We start from the raw sequence: 17,423 nt of genomic DNA, 5'->3' as shown, positions 1-17,423 counted from the left end.
ACTCTTAACGTGCTCTCAGCTCTTAAAAAGAGAAAGAAATCCAGGGTTGAGTTCCTCTGTGCAAAATGAAGTTTTGTCATGCTCTAATGTTAATAATTTTGTTTACAACTGAAAGGATTGGTGGAATTTGTAATAAATGCAAACACTGATTCTACATTTAAGTATGACCAGTGATCACATTCTCAAATGTCGCATAATTTTTTCTTTTGTCAAAGAGTAGCGATGACATGTATACACTGCTATACAATGACATGAATACATTTAAAAATGGTTAACCAACAAGGATCTGCAGTATAGCCCAGGGAACTCCGCTCAATGTTATGTGGCAGCCTAGATGGGCCGGTAATCTGGGGGAGAATGGATAGGTGTGTGTGTATGGCTGAAACTCTTTGCTGTCCACCTTAAACTATCACAACATTGTTGGTTGGCTATACTCCTACATAAAATAAAAAGTTTTTTAAAATAAAAATAAAAAACACAGAAAAGCGAAATATTTGCAAGTTCTAAATCTTAATAGTCCTTTAGATTCCCTTTTTGGTTTAGAAGTTCCCCTTTTTTGAGTGTCTGCTATGTGCAGGACACTGCTGATGGTTGCCAAACTATACCACTTAATCTTCACAACAAAAAGAATATAAAGGTCAGTGAAGTCTCACCACCATGACAGAGTATAAACAAGCATGAAAAGGTTGACTTACTCCTGATGTAGAATAATTAACTAAGTTAAATAAGATGTCCATACCCACTGTTTATTAACAGAAATGCTGCCTTAGAGTTTATAAAATGTCTTCTGTAAGTCAATGTGACTAATTTTTGAGGTGTTTGAGCAATGCATTTTAATAAGTGAAATAACAATATATTTTGTGATATTCCAGAGGAAAATTGCTCAAGAGTTCAACAGTGCAAAAATGGCTTATTCCATGAAAATATCTTCAACTGGCGTTTTACTCTTGTCAAGACATTTAAATTGGATAAAGTGTGAAAGGAGAGTTGGTTGTACCCAGCTAGAGAGATTGTCTACAAAGTCTGAGACTTGGCGTAATAAAGCTGGGAGAAAATGGTCCTCCTAGACCTCAACAGAGATCTGTACTCCTACAACTTCTCATCCTGAGGCCACGTTATAGATCTTTTCTTCCCCTGTGTGAACCTCCCACTCATAGGTCATCACATTTGTTCTTCGGGTCTTCCCTTCCCCTAGTCATTTCCCTCCTCTTGTGGTCAGGAATTGCCTTATTCCAGATAGGCTGCCTTTCTTTTCTTTTACTTCTGGTTTATATCACTTTTTATGCTTGAGCTTGGTCTTGGAAGTGTTTGCATACTCTTGAGAGTCTAGTTCAGTCAATTTGTATGAAAAAAAGGATTTTTGTGGTTAGAACTGGAAATCTAACCACTGTCTATAACATCATTTGCATGAGAGTAAATCTTTCAAGCTTAAATTAAGTAGAAGGAGCTAGGGAGGGCTACCAAAAATTTTCTGCCAAGTCATGTTATGATCATTGGATCTATTAAAAGACCCTAAGGATGGACAGGGAGGCCTGGCGTGCTGAGATTCATGGGGTCGCAAAGAGTCGGACACGACTGAGCGACTGAACTGAACTGAAGGAAGAAAAGAAAACACAGTGCCCATAGAGAACTTTCAAGTATTTATGTCCATGATTTATGGAATGATGTACACGATTCCTCCAGTGGGTGTATGTAAGCTCATCTCCTGTACCTGCTGATTTATGTGTCCCCTTATGCTAAAGGCCCTTTGTTTCCTGGGCCTCCGCTGCTTAGTGGTAGGACTTTTCTTCCTTTTTCTCTTTTGGCTGCACCACATGCCCTTAGTTCCCCAACCAGGGAGCAAACCTACACAGTGTCTTAAAGTAGTAGGACTTTTGATTCTTTCTCATTTTCCCTGGGAATTGGATCAACTGCAATCTCTCTCCAGGTCATCACTTTGCTTATCTGCTTCTCTTGAAAAACAGGCATTTTGTTTGTTTGTTTGTTTGCTACTCCAGATTTACTCTCCATCCTTCTTGATTCTAATCTGTACTCCAGGAATCTTGATTTTTATCATCCGCTTGGCCCCACGATACCCTGCCTTCTTATTGAGTTCAGCCAGTGGTGGGCTGGCATGAAATCAGAGCTTAGGCAGAAAGAGGGACTAAGTTACTTGTTACATTAGCTCCAAAGTTAGATTTACCACAAAGTTAATGAGGCTTAATTTTAGAAATCCTCACCTACACATGTTCCTTCCAAAGTTTTGGGAGGAGTCCTCACAAAGTGCTTATGTGCACTTTTATGAGTCTTCATAAAAGGAGTGAGATATTTAACCACAATTGATATGACCATCATCTTTTCAAATCTGAATTCCCTTTCACCATATTACCTTTCTTATCAAGTGTCATTAGAGTGACTGTGGTTATTTTTGACATTCTGCTACGGAGACATTGAGTTGGGGATTATTTACTTGAGTTTAGTGTAATCCAATTGACTTGCAGTCTCTTCCGTGTGTAGTTAGTTATTGTTCATAAAGTTTTGCAAGCTAGAGAGTGGCAGAGTTATGTCTGACTCTGATACCAAGTATTTCTGTAGTCTTCCCTCTGGTGAGCATCACTGAGCCTTTGATTCCTCTTTCTAATGCACAGAAACCCATGCTCAGCCTCTTGCCAACATCTGACCCTCTTTTCTCACCTCCCCTATCAAACTCCAGCACTTTGTTGTCACTCGGTTTTATCTCCCATCACTGCCTTACCTGTTCTCCTCACTCCACTAAGCTAAGGTTCTTTTTTTGGCCATGCTGCATGGCTTTCAGGATCTTAGTTCCCTGACCAGGGATTGAACCCAGGCTGCGGCAGTGAAAATGTGGAGTCCTGACTACTGGATCACCAGGGAATACCCTATAATTCATCAATTTTAAATGGCATTATCAGAAGTAAGGTATAAAGTAAAAATGAAAGTTTTCTAAACTGTAAATAACAAACACAAATTTTGATAAACTATGCTAGAAGGAAGAGTGAATTACCTTTCTGTTCTCTCTATTGAAAATTTTTACCTCTTTTGGTGATCAAAAAGTATGTACTCAAAATGGAAAAAAAAAAAAGTATTTTACAGATATGTCAGGCTGTTAATAAAGTAGTATGCTTTTGGGGGGGGGGAATTTTGTAATTTTTTATGGTACTTTTTTGATTATTCAAGTTTGAAAGTTGTGATTTTTTTACCATGTAAACAAAGATTAATTTTTATACTTAAGTATGTGTTCTTTTCTTTATAGAGACAGTGCAAATTATACATATAAGCTCGAATCCCACAAAATTGGGATCCACTCTTAGCAAGCTCACTGCCTGCCTACCCTGCCATGATTCCTTGATTTCTTGGAAACAGCCATGTCCTACAGCTATAGGTATAATAGGTTCCAAAAACCACTCTTTTTCTTCGCCTCTTCAGAGGCAAGAATGGCACACAGCCTACAAGCAGTCACAGGTGCTTCCCCCTTTTTATATAGTCCTTTCGTGAAAATTTCCACAATTGTCCCTTCAGAGTGTGCTGTTTTTTGCAGGGATTTGGACTGATACAACTCATAAAAAGCAAAACAATGTGATGCATTTTATCTCGTTTTATTTTTAAATTTATTTTTTATTCACATACAGTTGATTTACAATGCTGTGTTACTTTCAGGTGTACAAAAAGTAATGTAAATACTTTATATGAGTGATGTCGCTCGTCACGTCTGACTCTGCAGCCCCATGAACTGTAGCCTGCCAGGCTCCTCCATCCATGGCATTTTCCAGGCAAGAATACTGGAGTGGGTTGTCATTTCCTTCTCCAAGGCATCTTCCCCTCCCAGGGATCGAACCCGGGTCTCCTGAGTTGCAGGCAGCCTCCTTACCATCTGAGGCACCAGGGAAGTCCTTTATACATATATATGTATATATTCTTTTTCAGGTTCTTTTCCCCCATAGGTTATTGCAAAATATTAAGTATATTTTCCTGTGCTATACAATAGGCCTTCATTGGTGGTCTGTTTTATATATAGCAGTGTATGAATATTAATCCCAACCTTCTAAGTTATCCCCCCCATCCCTTTCCGCTTCCCCCTTGGTAGCCATCAGTTTGTTTTCTATGAGTCTATTTCAGTTTTGTAAATAAATTCATTGGAATCATTTTGCTTTAGATTCCACATATAAACAATATCATATGATATTTGTCTTTGTCTGGCTTACTTCAATGTGATTCAATTTAAAGGATACTTTCTGAAAAAAAAGAAAAGGATACTTTCTGGAGATATTACAGTCCTGTATTGCTCAATACTTATCCAGCCAGCATGGTGTCCAGCTTTTGACCTTAGCACCCATTTACACGTTTAAATGAGGACTCCAAAGAGCTTTCTTTTGTTAATGTTGGAAATATATATGTGTATATGATTAGAAATTATAACTGAGAAATTTTAAATATTTAAATATTATTTTAAAATAAAAGCAATAAGCCCAGTATATGTTAACGTAAATGACATATCATAGTAAAAAATAACCATATTTCCAAAAAATTAGAATATGTTTTACATTTTTGCAAATTCTTTAATGTCTGGCATAGAAGACAAGTGGATTCTCATATCTGCTTTCACATGCTGTCTGATGCAATATCAGATCACTTTTAGAGTACTCCCCTGTACACCCATGAGAGAATGACAGTGAAAAAGGCAAACGACATCTTAGTATTATTAAGATCATTTCAACTTCACTGACCCCCTGACAGGGCCCTCAAGGATCAACAGAAATTTCTGGACCACATATTGAGAATCACTGGTAAAGAAAAATGGACTCTTATTTGGAAATCAAAATCCTTGGGTTTTATTTCTGACATCTCCTAGCAATGTGATCTGCAGTAAATCAGTATTTAACTTTTTTAGAATATGGTTTCCACGTCTACTAAGTGAAACATCCAAACAGAAAAACCAAGAATATTACTAATATCAAGATTCTTCAATTTGTGACTTGTTTATGAAAAGAAATAATAGCTGTCTTCAAGTCACTTCAGAAGATAGCTAATGAGATGTCAGTAAGGTCCGTGTTAATACTCATGGAAGCCAAGTTCCATGGTGTTGAACCTCACTTCTGAAGGCACATATTAGAAAAATAAAGAAGGAAAAAAAAGTATAATATGTCTAAGTATGACTTACTTTTTGATAAAACAGTATGCATATTGGAACTCTCAATCTCAATGCTGCCAAACATCATTTAAGATAGGGTGTGATTATGAATTAAGCTTCCTGGGAAAATTACAGCCATGGCTTCCAACTTCCATTGGCTAGGAACTGAAAGAATTGCAAATATGTGACCAACCTCAAAGATACTTGACATGAATGTTTTAAGCTCTAAAACAGAAAATTGTGGACAAAACAGTATTATTAAATACTGATGGCAGAAGTTCTCATATTTTTGAGAACTGAGTTTAGGAAAAACAATCCCTCCACTGCTTACTGGCTGAGCTGAACCAAGGGCAGGGTTGGCTTTTGTAACTCTCCCCACCTTTCTGGAGCGTGACCAGCCCATTGGGCGGCTTTATTACAGAACATCCAGTTAAACTGGCTCCCTGGGGGGTGGAGCTGAGGCTGTACTTTGTCAACCTGAGAGTAGCGTGCACCAAGGACACATCCCCGCCTTTCCTTAATTCTTCCTGGGCCTTGGTCTTGTGTCTGGAGCCCCCCCCCCCACCCCCGTGCCCCAAAACTGCCACTGGCATGCAGGTGGTGATGGTAGTAGGAGTCAGGAGGAAGGAGAAAGAAAGAGTGTCAGAGTGCACTGGAGAAGTGAGATTTTGTTCGGAGGGGCAACTTTAATACAATAGACATCTGTTCCATTGAGAAAAGACCTTTGTTTAATATATGGAGCTTTCGGTATAAGTCATAAAATGATCTAACCTGACCTGCAGATGGTAGGCTGGAATATTAAAATCCTCATCCCTTACATCAATGAAAGCTGTCACTGCAGAATTTAGTTCCCTTTGTGGTTCCCTCAAATGTGCACCAGTTATTATAACTTTTAGATTTACGGCTTAAGAACGGTCAGTAGAGCTAGCTCTGAATTGAAAATCAAAATCTGCCTGCTGCTAAGCCCTCAGCTATTTAACACTCAATGGGTTTTTATTGGGTATCAATAAAACCTCCACTGGCTCTAGGGTTCAGTAGTCTATAAATTATCATGGTCCCTGCCCTATGGACCAACCCCATCTTCTAATCTTTCTCAAGTTAGCAAGATCACAGTTTCAGCAATAAGTTAATCAACTGTTCTGAAAGGACAGCTGGCTGAGTTGGAAGGAATTATCCAGCCTCTACAAATTAGCAATTTAAAAACAGTTAAAATCCAAAATGCATAAGGGGGTTAAAATGCAATGGGGTTAAAATCCAAAATGCATAAGGAATTCTACCACTAATAAGAAAAACAAATAAACAAAACCCAAATAAGCCAATTTAAAAATGGGCAAAGGACCTGAATAGACATTTTTTTTTCCCCCAAAGAAAACCTACAAATAGCAAACAAGTATGCAAAGAGATGGCTTCCCTGGTGGCTCAGTGGTGAAGAATCCACCTGCCAATGCAGGAGACTGGGGATCAATCCCTGGGTCAGGAAGATCCCCTGGAGAAGGAAACGACAACCCACTCCAGTATTCTTGCCTGGGAAATCCCACGGACAGAGGAGCCTTGCAAGCTACAATCCTTGTGGATGCAAGAGTCAGACACGACTTAGTGACTAAACAACAACAATATAAAGAGGTATTCCACATCCCTAATCATCGGGGAAGTGAACATCAAAACCACAAAGAGATATCACCTAATACCTTTAAAGACGGCTATCAAAAAGAGAGGAGATTGTACATGTTGGAGAGGAGACTGTAGAGAAAAGGGAACCCCTGTACACTGTTAGTGGGACTGTAAATTGGTATAGCCATTATGGAAAACAATATGGAGGTTCCTCAAAATATTAAAACTAGAACTCTCATATTATTCAGCAATCCCACTTCTAGGTATACATCCCAAGGAACTGAAATTAGTATCGCCAAGAGATATCTGCAGTCTCACATTTATTGTAGCATTATTTACAACAGTCGAGATATGGAAATTACCTAAATATCTGTCAACAGATGAGTAGATAAAGAAAATGTGGTGCACACACACACACACAATGGAATATTATCAGCTCTTTGTAAACACACACACATATACACACACAAAGGGAAATCCTGCTGTTTCCAACAACAAGGATGAACGTGGGGGACACTACGCTAAGTGAAACAAGTCAGACACAGAAAGACACAAACTGTACGATCTCACCGACATGGAAAAACTGTATGATCTCACTGACATATGGCATCTGAAAAAGTCAAACTCGTAGAACCAGAACATAGCATGGGATTGCCAGGGGCTGGGGGTGGAGGAGATGAGGAAATGTTGGTCAAAGGGTACAAACTTCATTATATGATTAAATTCTGGAGATCTAATGTGTATTGTGATGACAGTTAATAATACTGTTAATACACTTGAAATTTGCTAAAAGAGTAGATTTTCAGTATTCTCATCATGCGTGAGAAATTGCAACGATGTGAGGTGATGTGATTAGCTTGAGTGTGGTGCTTGTTTCACAACATACACATACATTAAATCATATTAAATCAGTACTGTGTATACCCTACATACATGCAATCATTATTTGCCAATTATACCTCAACAGCCTGGAAAAAATAAATAACTGAGGTCCTCATGGATTATTATATCTGTGTATCCGGCATTCAAAACTAGCTAGAAACGAGAACTGGAACCCAGCTCTATGCACTCCAGATTTTTCCTTTTTGGTGATGTTTACTTTCCTTCCCACTTCCCCACACCCAAAAAAAGCCTAGTTCCACATTTTAGAATGAGACACAGGCAATCAAAGGCCATTGCTTCCTGGCCTTATTGCAAAAGCAGTATGTTGTTTGTCCTATGTATTTGCCAAATGCTAGAGTACAGGTGTCACATAAATTTGTCTTTCATGAAACAGTCTTTGTTTTTAAAACCAAAGTTCAACAGAAAGCTGATCACATGAGAAGAATTTCACATATAACCTTGATAGATGATAGATTTAAAATGATAAATATTAAATAGTGGCATTAATTTCTATTATTTCACGTGTTTCAGCAAAGTCCCATCAACATTTACCTTTTATAAATAGGTAGTATTCAAGTTGTCATTTAAGATTTCCAAAAAGATATAGCATAACTTTTGTAATAGTGATTTTTTTAAGATGTATTTTTAATTAAACAAGTAATTCATGAGTACTTTATTGTGTTACAACATTCAAACTTACAGAGATAACTAGTTTACAAAGTGACTTACAAGAAAGTATATAATAGTGATTTTTCAAAATATGCTAGACTAAGGAAAAGTTATGAAATGTCAATATATTTAGGAGTGGAAAGGCAGAGTAAAGATTCCTGTTGCTTTCTTCTTCTCTCAGGCACCCAGTGGGTTCAATGTCCTTCAGCTTAGTGTCCCAGCTAGAGTGGTTGACAACTGTTCATGAGAAAACTGTCGAGTAGTTAATGTTCTGTAGTTATTGCTCCAAAAAGGACCTTTAAAAAAGAAGAGAAAACATCATCAATACAAAGTACTGAATGCTCATGTGGAATTCAGGCAACACTCAGAAAGTGTATTTTGCAGGGGTAAAGGGGTTGGAGGGAGCAAAGAGGGAGAAGTGGGGAGACAGGAAAGAAGTGAAAAGTGAAGGGATCTAGCAGAAGCACAGTACCGGTGTTACCTCTATAAGCTGTCAAGCCAGTTAGGGACTGATCACATTCCTCAACCAGGGATAAGGGGAACAAAGTTTACTTTTGTCACTTGCCCAAGGTCATATGAACCAGAAGTACAAAGGCTGATCTGATTTTATTCTCTTTATTATAAATCCCATGTGTTGGACTTCCCTGGTGGTCCAGTAGTTATGGCTCCTTGCTTCCACTTCAGGAGGTGTGGGTTCTATCCCTGATTGGGGAAGATTCTACGTGCCACATGGCATGGCCAAAAAAAAAAAATTACCCTGGCATTACTGCTCTGTCATCGTTCCAGGAGTGGCATAGCTATGCTTAATTCTCCCAACAGCCCCATGAGACACATGTTGTTCTCAATTTCAAAATGAAGGAACTGCCTCAGACAGGTTAGGTCATTTTGCCCAACGCCTCGCAGTAAAAGAGAGAGCCCGGAGTAAACGAGTGAGTGCAGAGCTCTGCCCTAGTATTTCTGTTTCTTGAACAGACCCTGAGAGTCTGTGAACTTGTTTTTAGAGGCCTGAACATCTTCTTCGAGAACTTTTAAATTTTTTTTTATTTTCAAGATAATATTTAAGACGTAATAGAAGCATATTTTAGATAGCTTCTAGATTTAGATCCTTCCAGGTTTAGATAGATTTAGATCCTTCTTAGGTTCTTTGGCAGATATATTGACTTAAAACAGATGAACAGGAGAAAAACAGATTTAACTTCATACATACAAGAACCCCTCAAATATAAGACTCTTCCCCAGCAGCCTGAGAATAGAGGCTTATAGGCCATCCGTGAGCTAAGGAAGAGGAGTGTAGGGGTCTGGCACTTGAAAGGGAAGGAAGGCAATTCACAGAAAGATGGGAAGAGCAAATGTTTGGTAGACAAATGTTTGCTGAATCATGCAGATAAGCCTCCCAATGAAAAAAGTTAGTGTTGCTAATGTTTCTCTCTCTCTGGTACAAGCCCCCTATCTAAATTCTCTAATGCAGTAGAGGAAGGGGTAAAAAGCTCTTCTTGAATCTGTTGAGCCTTGATTGTCTTCAGCTGGAAATCATCCACATGCCAAAGTGACAATTTGGGGTAGCCTGCCAGGAGCCCCATCATCAAGTCATGCAGTGACATTTCAGTGCAGGCGTTTGTGTTCACATTTATAATCAGCATAACCTTCAAAGTCTTGGCAAACATGTGGATTTGCCCCTGGATTGGTGTGTCCTCATGTGCAATGACAACTCTCCTTCACTTGTACCAAGAGTTCATTGCTGATTATAAGACCATACTTCTTTTCTGCAATGATAATCCCAACTGAAAAACTATTAGAACGTTATTTGACATATCAAGACAGTTGCAGCTCTGGAGTTTCTATGTAGGAGAGACTTTAATGGCTTTAATGACCGCTAAGGTGCTTCAGTCATGTCTGAGTCTTTGCAACCCCATGGACTATAGTCTGCCAGGCTCCTCTGTCCATGGAATTCTCCGGGCAAGAATACTGGAGGGCTTGTCATGCCATCCTCCAAGGGACCTTCCCAACCCAGAGGTCGAAACTGTGTCTCTTACCTCTCCTGCATTGGCAGAGGGTTCTTTACCACCTGGGAAGCCCTTTAATGGCTCTAGTGGATTGGCATTAGGAGCAACAAGAGTTGTCCTGAAGCTTCATTGACGAGGGAATGGTTTTCTAAAAATAAAATTGAGTCCTCTACAGAGAATATCTCTCTCCAGGAAGCTGTTTTAACATTTTCATAAAATAGTCATTTTTTGATTACTGTGTGATGCCTTTCACTCTTGCATTTGTTTAAAATAAAGTTCATTTCCCCCTTAGCCTGGTGTAATTCCTTTGCTCTAGTAACTTTGTGTCTTTTTTGATTGCTTAATTTAAATGTAAGAAACTCTGGAAATTCTTAACCAGATGCCATGGATATGGCGCTGATCAGAGCTTTGCTCTCAGGAGTTAAATCAGCGTTGAGTCTGGACTGCCAAATGGCTTAAAAATAGGATAGATTTTAATAGCTAAAGTCACAGTTAGCTATGTAGACCTTTTGATTTCAGAGCTATAACACACAAGGTTCCCCTTGTTATCCAAATTCATTCACCAGACTCTCTGAACCCAGGAACTGAGTTCATTTGGATAGCAAGGGATAATTTTATAAAGAATAAAACATGTCCCCCAAAGCTCTTTGTCCTTAGACAAAGTCTAAGAAGTCTCACCCATGGAACCAAGAAACAATACTGACCAAAGCTATTCATTCCATGAGAAAACAGAGATCAATATTTCTTCCACAGGTTCTTTTTGTTCCTCTTTAACATGTCTTGAAAACAGAGTCATTTGGTCCTGAAGTGAGAAAAGAAACCATTTATACCAATGGCATTTAAAAACAGTATATCTAGAAATGCAATTAAAATTAAGGATGATAGCAAGAAACCATATACATATTGAGATTCAAAAGGTGAACATTTCACTAATACAAAAAGGAGATTTTAGCAATTAGATGCACCTTTAGTGATGAATGATTGCATGAAAAAAAATTGCAAGTTATGAAGACACAGTCAATTTGAAGAAGTCTATTCAGCCTTGGACTCCCCAGGTGTCTCACTGGATAAAGAATCTACCTGCCAATGCAAGAGTAATGGGTTTGATCCCTGGGTTGGGAAGATCCCCTGGAGAAGGAAATGGCAACCCACTCCATAATTCTTGCCTGGGAAATCCCATGGACAGAGGAGCCTGGTACACAAGCCCATGGGATCTCAAAAGAGTCAGACACAATTTAGAGACTAGACGACAACAATTACTTCGCCTTACCTAGTAAAGGGGGAAACAATTAGTATTTAAGACCTTAACTGTCCTCTGTTTCATCTGTAAGATTGTTGGGGGTGGGGGGCATAGCTTATATCCATGAATTATAAAATATGAATGATTCTATCTTTATACCATAATCCCCTTGCAGACAGTGACAGTGAAATTAAGTCCAGGGTTTAGCAAAAATGTCATTGAGTCCTTAACTAAGTAAAGGGATCCTGAAGCTGAGTTTGGGCACAGGAGAGTGAGCTGCATGGTAAAGCAAAAGGGATTTTAAGCCGTTGAGATCCAGTAATACGGAGGTCAGAAGGGAAGAGACCTAGAAAACACCAAGGAAATTTTCAAGAACAGGAGAATCTGATTCCGTTTTGTTATAGTCTTGGATAGTACTGCTGCATAATCCTCCTTGCCCCTTTCTCCAAATCCTCATCATACATCTGATTCCACAAATAACGTTTTTTTCTCATGGGGGATAATAGGAATCAAGAAAAACATGACTGAGTCATATGCTGGGGTCATAACTGAGAGAGAAGTAACAGCAAAAGGCAGTATTCTCCTTAAACTTGGGCCAGAGGGATCCAGCTTCAGACTCCAAGCCCCATTCTAAAGCAGAGCTAATCATACTGCTGTGTGAATGCAACCCCAAATGGGGCTTGTTAGGTTTTCAAGCAAGGCTGAGATTCTACAGTTCCAACAAGCTTCTAGGTAATATTGATGCAGCTGCTCTGAGGACCACACCCTCCGCCTTTCCAGACCATGCTCTGATACCCTGCTCAAAGGACCCCAGCCCACACTTAGGACCTTCACAAGCTTTTTCGCTGGGTCCATCCTCCTAATGATAACCCATCTTGCTGCTGTGCATGCCAATAGGACTAAGGTTTGCCCCACAGAGTTGTTATTTGAGGGCCAGCACACAGAACTTAGACATGCTGGAATGGCCATGGCTGCACACGAAACCTTTTCATGGTGGGAGACAGTGGAGGAGGGGAAACAGGAAAAAGAAAATTGGAGAATGGACAGGGAGCAGAGGGATTCAGTTGGCAGGGTTCAGCTCTCCCCACACTGCCAAATTCCAGGGGTGAATCAGAAGTCCAAGAATTCTAAATTGCAATTCCAAATGGCAATGAGACCTCCCTGATGGGGAAGAATAAGTGGATAAGAATCTGCCTGCCAATGCAAGGGACATGAGTTCGATACCTGGTCTAGGAAGATTCCACATGCTGCAGAGCAGTTAAGCCTGTGTCCCACAACTCCTGAGCCTACACTCTGGAGGCCCCCCAGCCACAACTACTGAGCAGAGTGCTACAACTACTGAAGCTCATACGCCTAGAGCCCGTGCTCGCAACAAGAGATGCCACCACAACGAGAAGCCCCTGCACTGCAACGAAGAGCAGCCCCTGCTCGCTGCAACTAGAGAAAGCCTGCGTGCAGCCACAAAGACCCAGCACAGGCAAAATAAATGAATAAATTGCAACCTGGCCTTCTATGTTGTTATGAATACATATTTGTCAGAGTAGGAGGACAGCATTTTACTTAATAGTTTCGTATTTAAAAGTTCATTAAATATTTAGACAACTGCCATGTGAGCTTTTCTTATTATTTCTACCCTGCCCTGGGCTTTGCAAATGTGAGGGGCAGATTCCTGCAAAGGCACAGGCCTCAAGCCAAGACAAGAGTGGTGTGGGAGCTGGATCCAGCGCGATGGAAATTTCATCAGAAAAGTGCCCATCTTGGCAAGGGGGGGCCTTGGGAGGCTTCAGGTAACATTGGGTTACATTTAAATGTTTGGAAGTTATCACAATATAATAAGGCAGTCCTCAATAAAAAGATGGGGACCTTATTCCCAGAAAACTTACAAGAACCTTAGAGAATGTGTGAAAAAGGCAAGTAAGACCTTAGCCAGCTTATTTCATCTGTTGAAGTATGAGAGAAGCCAGTGACCACTCAACAAATTAAATAATATCTAAAACATTGAGAGCATTGCATCATTTTTAGTTTTCCAGCTAACAGAGAAATGGCATAAGCTACAGAGAATTACCAAATATATTTCAGTGGTTCTGTACATGAACTTTCAACATGAAGGGTTACAGTCAGAGTACAACATTACAGTCACACTTCTATGAACACAGAAAATCACTGTGCTAATATTCTTTTCTTCACAAGGCCATAGGAAGTCCTGACCAGTCAAATTCAGAACATACTTGCTTTTTCTGACTTAAAATTATTTTGTGTTGGAAAATAGTTGATTCACAGTGCTGTTTTAGTCCCAGGTATGCAGCAAAGTTCATATATAGAACACCCTTGCTCTTAATATCCATCAGATTTTCTTTCCTACTGGCTAAATTCAGTGTTATTAGAGACCAAGATCAGCAAGGTTGGTTAGGGGCAGCATGAAGTATAAACAGCACTGACCTAGGAATTGGAGATCTCTGGATTTTAGTCTCAACTCTAGACTCTAACAGCTTACAGAACCTGGGGAAATCATTAAGCCTCTCTGTGACTCATCTTTAATTTGACTCTGTAGGTTTCAGCACACATTCTAGTGCATTTCTGAACGCATTCTTCATTTTTCCTCTTACAGTACTGCTCTTGATGAAATTATTTTCTGCCACTGGAAGAACCAACATATCACAAAGAATGAAAGAGGAGCTTATACATCAAATCTCATTTTTACTGGTGAGAATACTGAAACTAAAGTTCAAAAAGAATGTTTATCAGTTAAGGTCACTTAAACAGAAAGGGGGAATTTCCTGACTTGGAATCAGAAAGTCCAGGGCTAGGCAACATTTTCAGGGACACCTCTTCCCAGGTTCAAATTCAATGAAAGGAAATTACAGGACGTCTCAATCACCCACTCAGCATTCTAGGATCTTCTTTTAATTTTCCAAGAATCCCTTGAGGTAGGTATTTTTATTCTGTTTAATAAATACAAATATCTACTTCACGAAGTTATGACTTTAAAAGAAAACCATGCATTAAAAAAGCCCTCAGGAGAAAAAAAAAAAAAAAAAAAACTCTCAGCACAATCCCTGGCACAGAGTCAGAGCAAGAGATGTCAGTTATTTAATATATATTTACAAGCCAGACTTCAGCAATATGTGAACCGTGAACTTCCTAATGTTCAAGCTAGTTTTAGAAAAGGCAAAGGAACCAGAGATCAAATTACCAACATCCACTGGATCATCAAAAAAGCAAGAGAGTTCCAGAAAAACATCTATTTCTGCTTTATTGACTATGCCAAAGCCTTTGACTGTGTGGACCACAATAAACTGTGGAAAATTATGAAAGAGATGAGAATACCAGACCTCCTGACTTGCCTCTTGAGAAACTTGTATGCAGGTCAGGAACAACAGTTAGAACTGGACATGAAACAACAGACTGGTTCCAAATAGGAAAAGGAGTATGTCAAGGCTGTATATTGTCACCCTGCTTATTTAACTTATATACAGAGTACATCATGAGAAACGCTGGGGTGGAAGAAGCACAAGCTGGAATCAAGATGTCTGGGAAGAATATCAATAACCTCAGATATGCAGATGACACCACCCTTGTGACAGAAAGTGAAGAACTAAAGAATCTCTTGAGGAAAGTGAAAGAGGAGAGTGAAAAAGTTGGCTTAAAGCTCAACATTCAGAAAACTAAGATTATGGCATCCAGTCCCATCACTTCATGGCAAATAGATGGGGAAACAGTGGAAACAGTGGAAAACAGTGGCTGACTTTATTTTTCTGGGCTCCAAAATCACTGCAGATGGTGATTGCAGCCATGAAATTAAAATATGCTTACTACTTGGAAGGAAAGTTATGACCAATCTAGATAGCATATTGAAAAGCAGAGACATTACTTTGTCAGCAAAGGTCCGTCTAGTCAAGGCTATGATTTTTCCAGTGGTCATGTATGGATGTGAGAGTTGGACTAGAAAGAAAGCTGAGCACAGAAGAATTGATGTTTTTGAACTGTGGTGTTGGAGAAGACTCTTGAGAGTCCCTTGGTCTGCAAGGAGATCCAACCAGTCCATCCTAAAGATCAGTCCTGGGTGTTCATTGGAAGGACTGATGTTGAAGCTGAAACTCCAATACTTTGGCCACCTGATGCGAAGAGCTAACTCACTGGAAAAGACCCTAATGCTGGGAAAGATTGAGGGCAGGAGGAGAAGGGGACGACACAGGATGAGATGGTTCAATGGCATCACCGACTCAATGGACATGGGTTTGGGTGGACTCCGGAAGTTGGTGATGGACAGGGAGGCCTGGTGTGCTGCGGTTCATGGGGTCGCAAAGAGTCAGACATGACTGAGTGACTAAACTGAATTGTTTTCATATTTTACTATACATAATAGATTACAGATATTCTGTTATCTACACTGGTGGGTTTTGAATTGTGCTCCAAGGAAATAAAAGGTGGCACAAACAATGAATTATTTGCCACCAATAATGAGAATTACTGAATGAGGAGCTCATGTCTTGATTTCTTAAAATGTATATTGTATATTTGTATTTTCCATGCAAGACTTTGCTTGAAAAATGGATTTCACTGCTAAAAATAGATTATATGACCTCTGACATATTCCAATCCATTAATTTTACTGATGATGAAATTGAAGCACAGAGAGATAAATTCTTAAATTCTCATCTTGGAACATCTTAATCTATCTGTTAGGATATATTCAGCTGCAAATATGTAACAGAAAATACATGTTAACTGGTCTAAATAATAAAAGGAAATAATCAGTCACGTAATAACAGGAAGGCCCATAAATAAGCAAGGCCTATTTCAAGGCTGGTTTGATTCCACAGCTCAGTGGTCAAAAAAAAGTAAAAAGACCAACACCTCAAAACGAAAAACTATGCACTTGCAAAGTTTGTTCTAGCAAACCTGAACTAACCCAGTTTCCCATCATTCTAGGTATAGAGAATAACAGAAGCAATGAGTTGGAGATAGGAAATGGAGCAGGATGACGTGTAATCTATTTTAATTAGAGCCCTGCTTCTTTTAATGTAAGACTATTTTGATGAAAGAAGCAGTGTACTGATAACTGGACAGCAATAGAACTTCATTCTCCAATTATAATGGAGAATCAAAGCATCTCTGCAGAAGGCGACAACCAGGGACTAGAGAAGGCGGGTCACATTGGGACACACAGGGATCCCACCCATGGGTGTCCCCAGGGCACTAGACGCTCCGAAATTTAGCGCTTCACGCAGCATCATGGAAAGCACAACGAGAACATTTTATGTGACCTCGGGGGCCTTGTGTCCTCATTATGCCATGATTACCAGCCAGACAACTTCCTTCATGTTTCAGCTTCCTTAATGTGAAACTCTGGGATTAGGCAGCTGATGCACAAGCCACCTAAATTCAGAAATGGCCCCATGCCATGCAACAAGTCAAGCTAGTACTAATCCATGTTGCATTTAGCTTTCTTGTTGATGTACATCCTATGTGATGAATTGTGTAACATTCCACTTGTATATTCCTCTGGGCTATGTTAAATTACAAGACATTATTCATGGATAATGTCTCAAAGTTCTGTAGAAATGAGGTAAAGGGTCTTACACCTAGAAAACTAGATTCGCCACGTCAATGTCGTTATAATTTAGAGTTAGACGACCAGAGAAACAGTGTTGAGGAATATGAAAAACCCAGGCCTGGAGATAAACACATTTGAGTTCCAATCTCAGGTCTGTCCCGTCAACTGTGTCACTTGGGCTACGTCTTATAAATGTAATATTTGTACTCGCTTCCTCAAATTGTGAGAATTATAGGAGCAATTTATCTGTAGCACTTACACGATGCCTAGCTCTTAATAAATTAAATTACATAAGCCAAATAAAATCAGCAAATTAAGATGTAGCAGGGTATC

This window comes from Dama dama, chromosome 1 (assembly GCF_033118175.1).
Source record: "Dama dama isolate Ldn47 chromosome 1, ASM3311817v1, whole genome shotgun sequence".
In the NCBI taxonomy this organism is placed as follows: Eukaryota; Metazoa; Chordata; class Mammalia; order Artiodactyla; family Cervidae; genus Dama; species Dama dama.
This window is presented reverse-complemented; position numbering follows the sequence as displayed.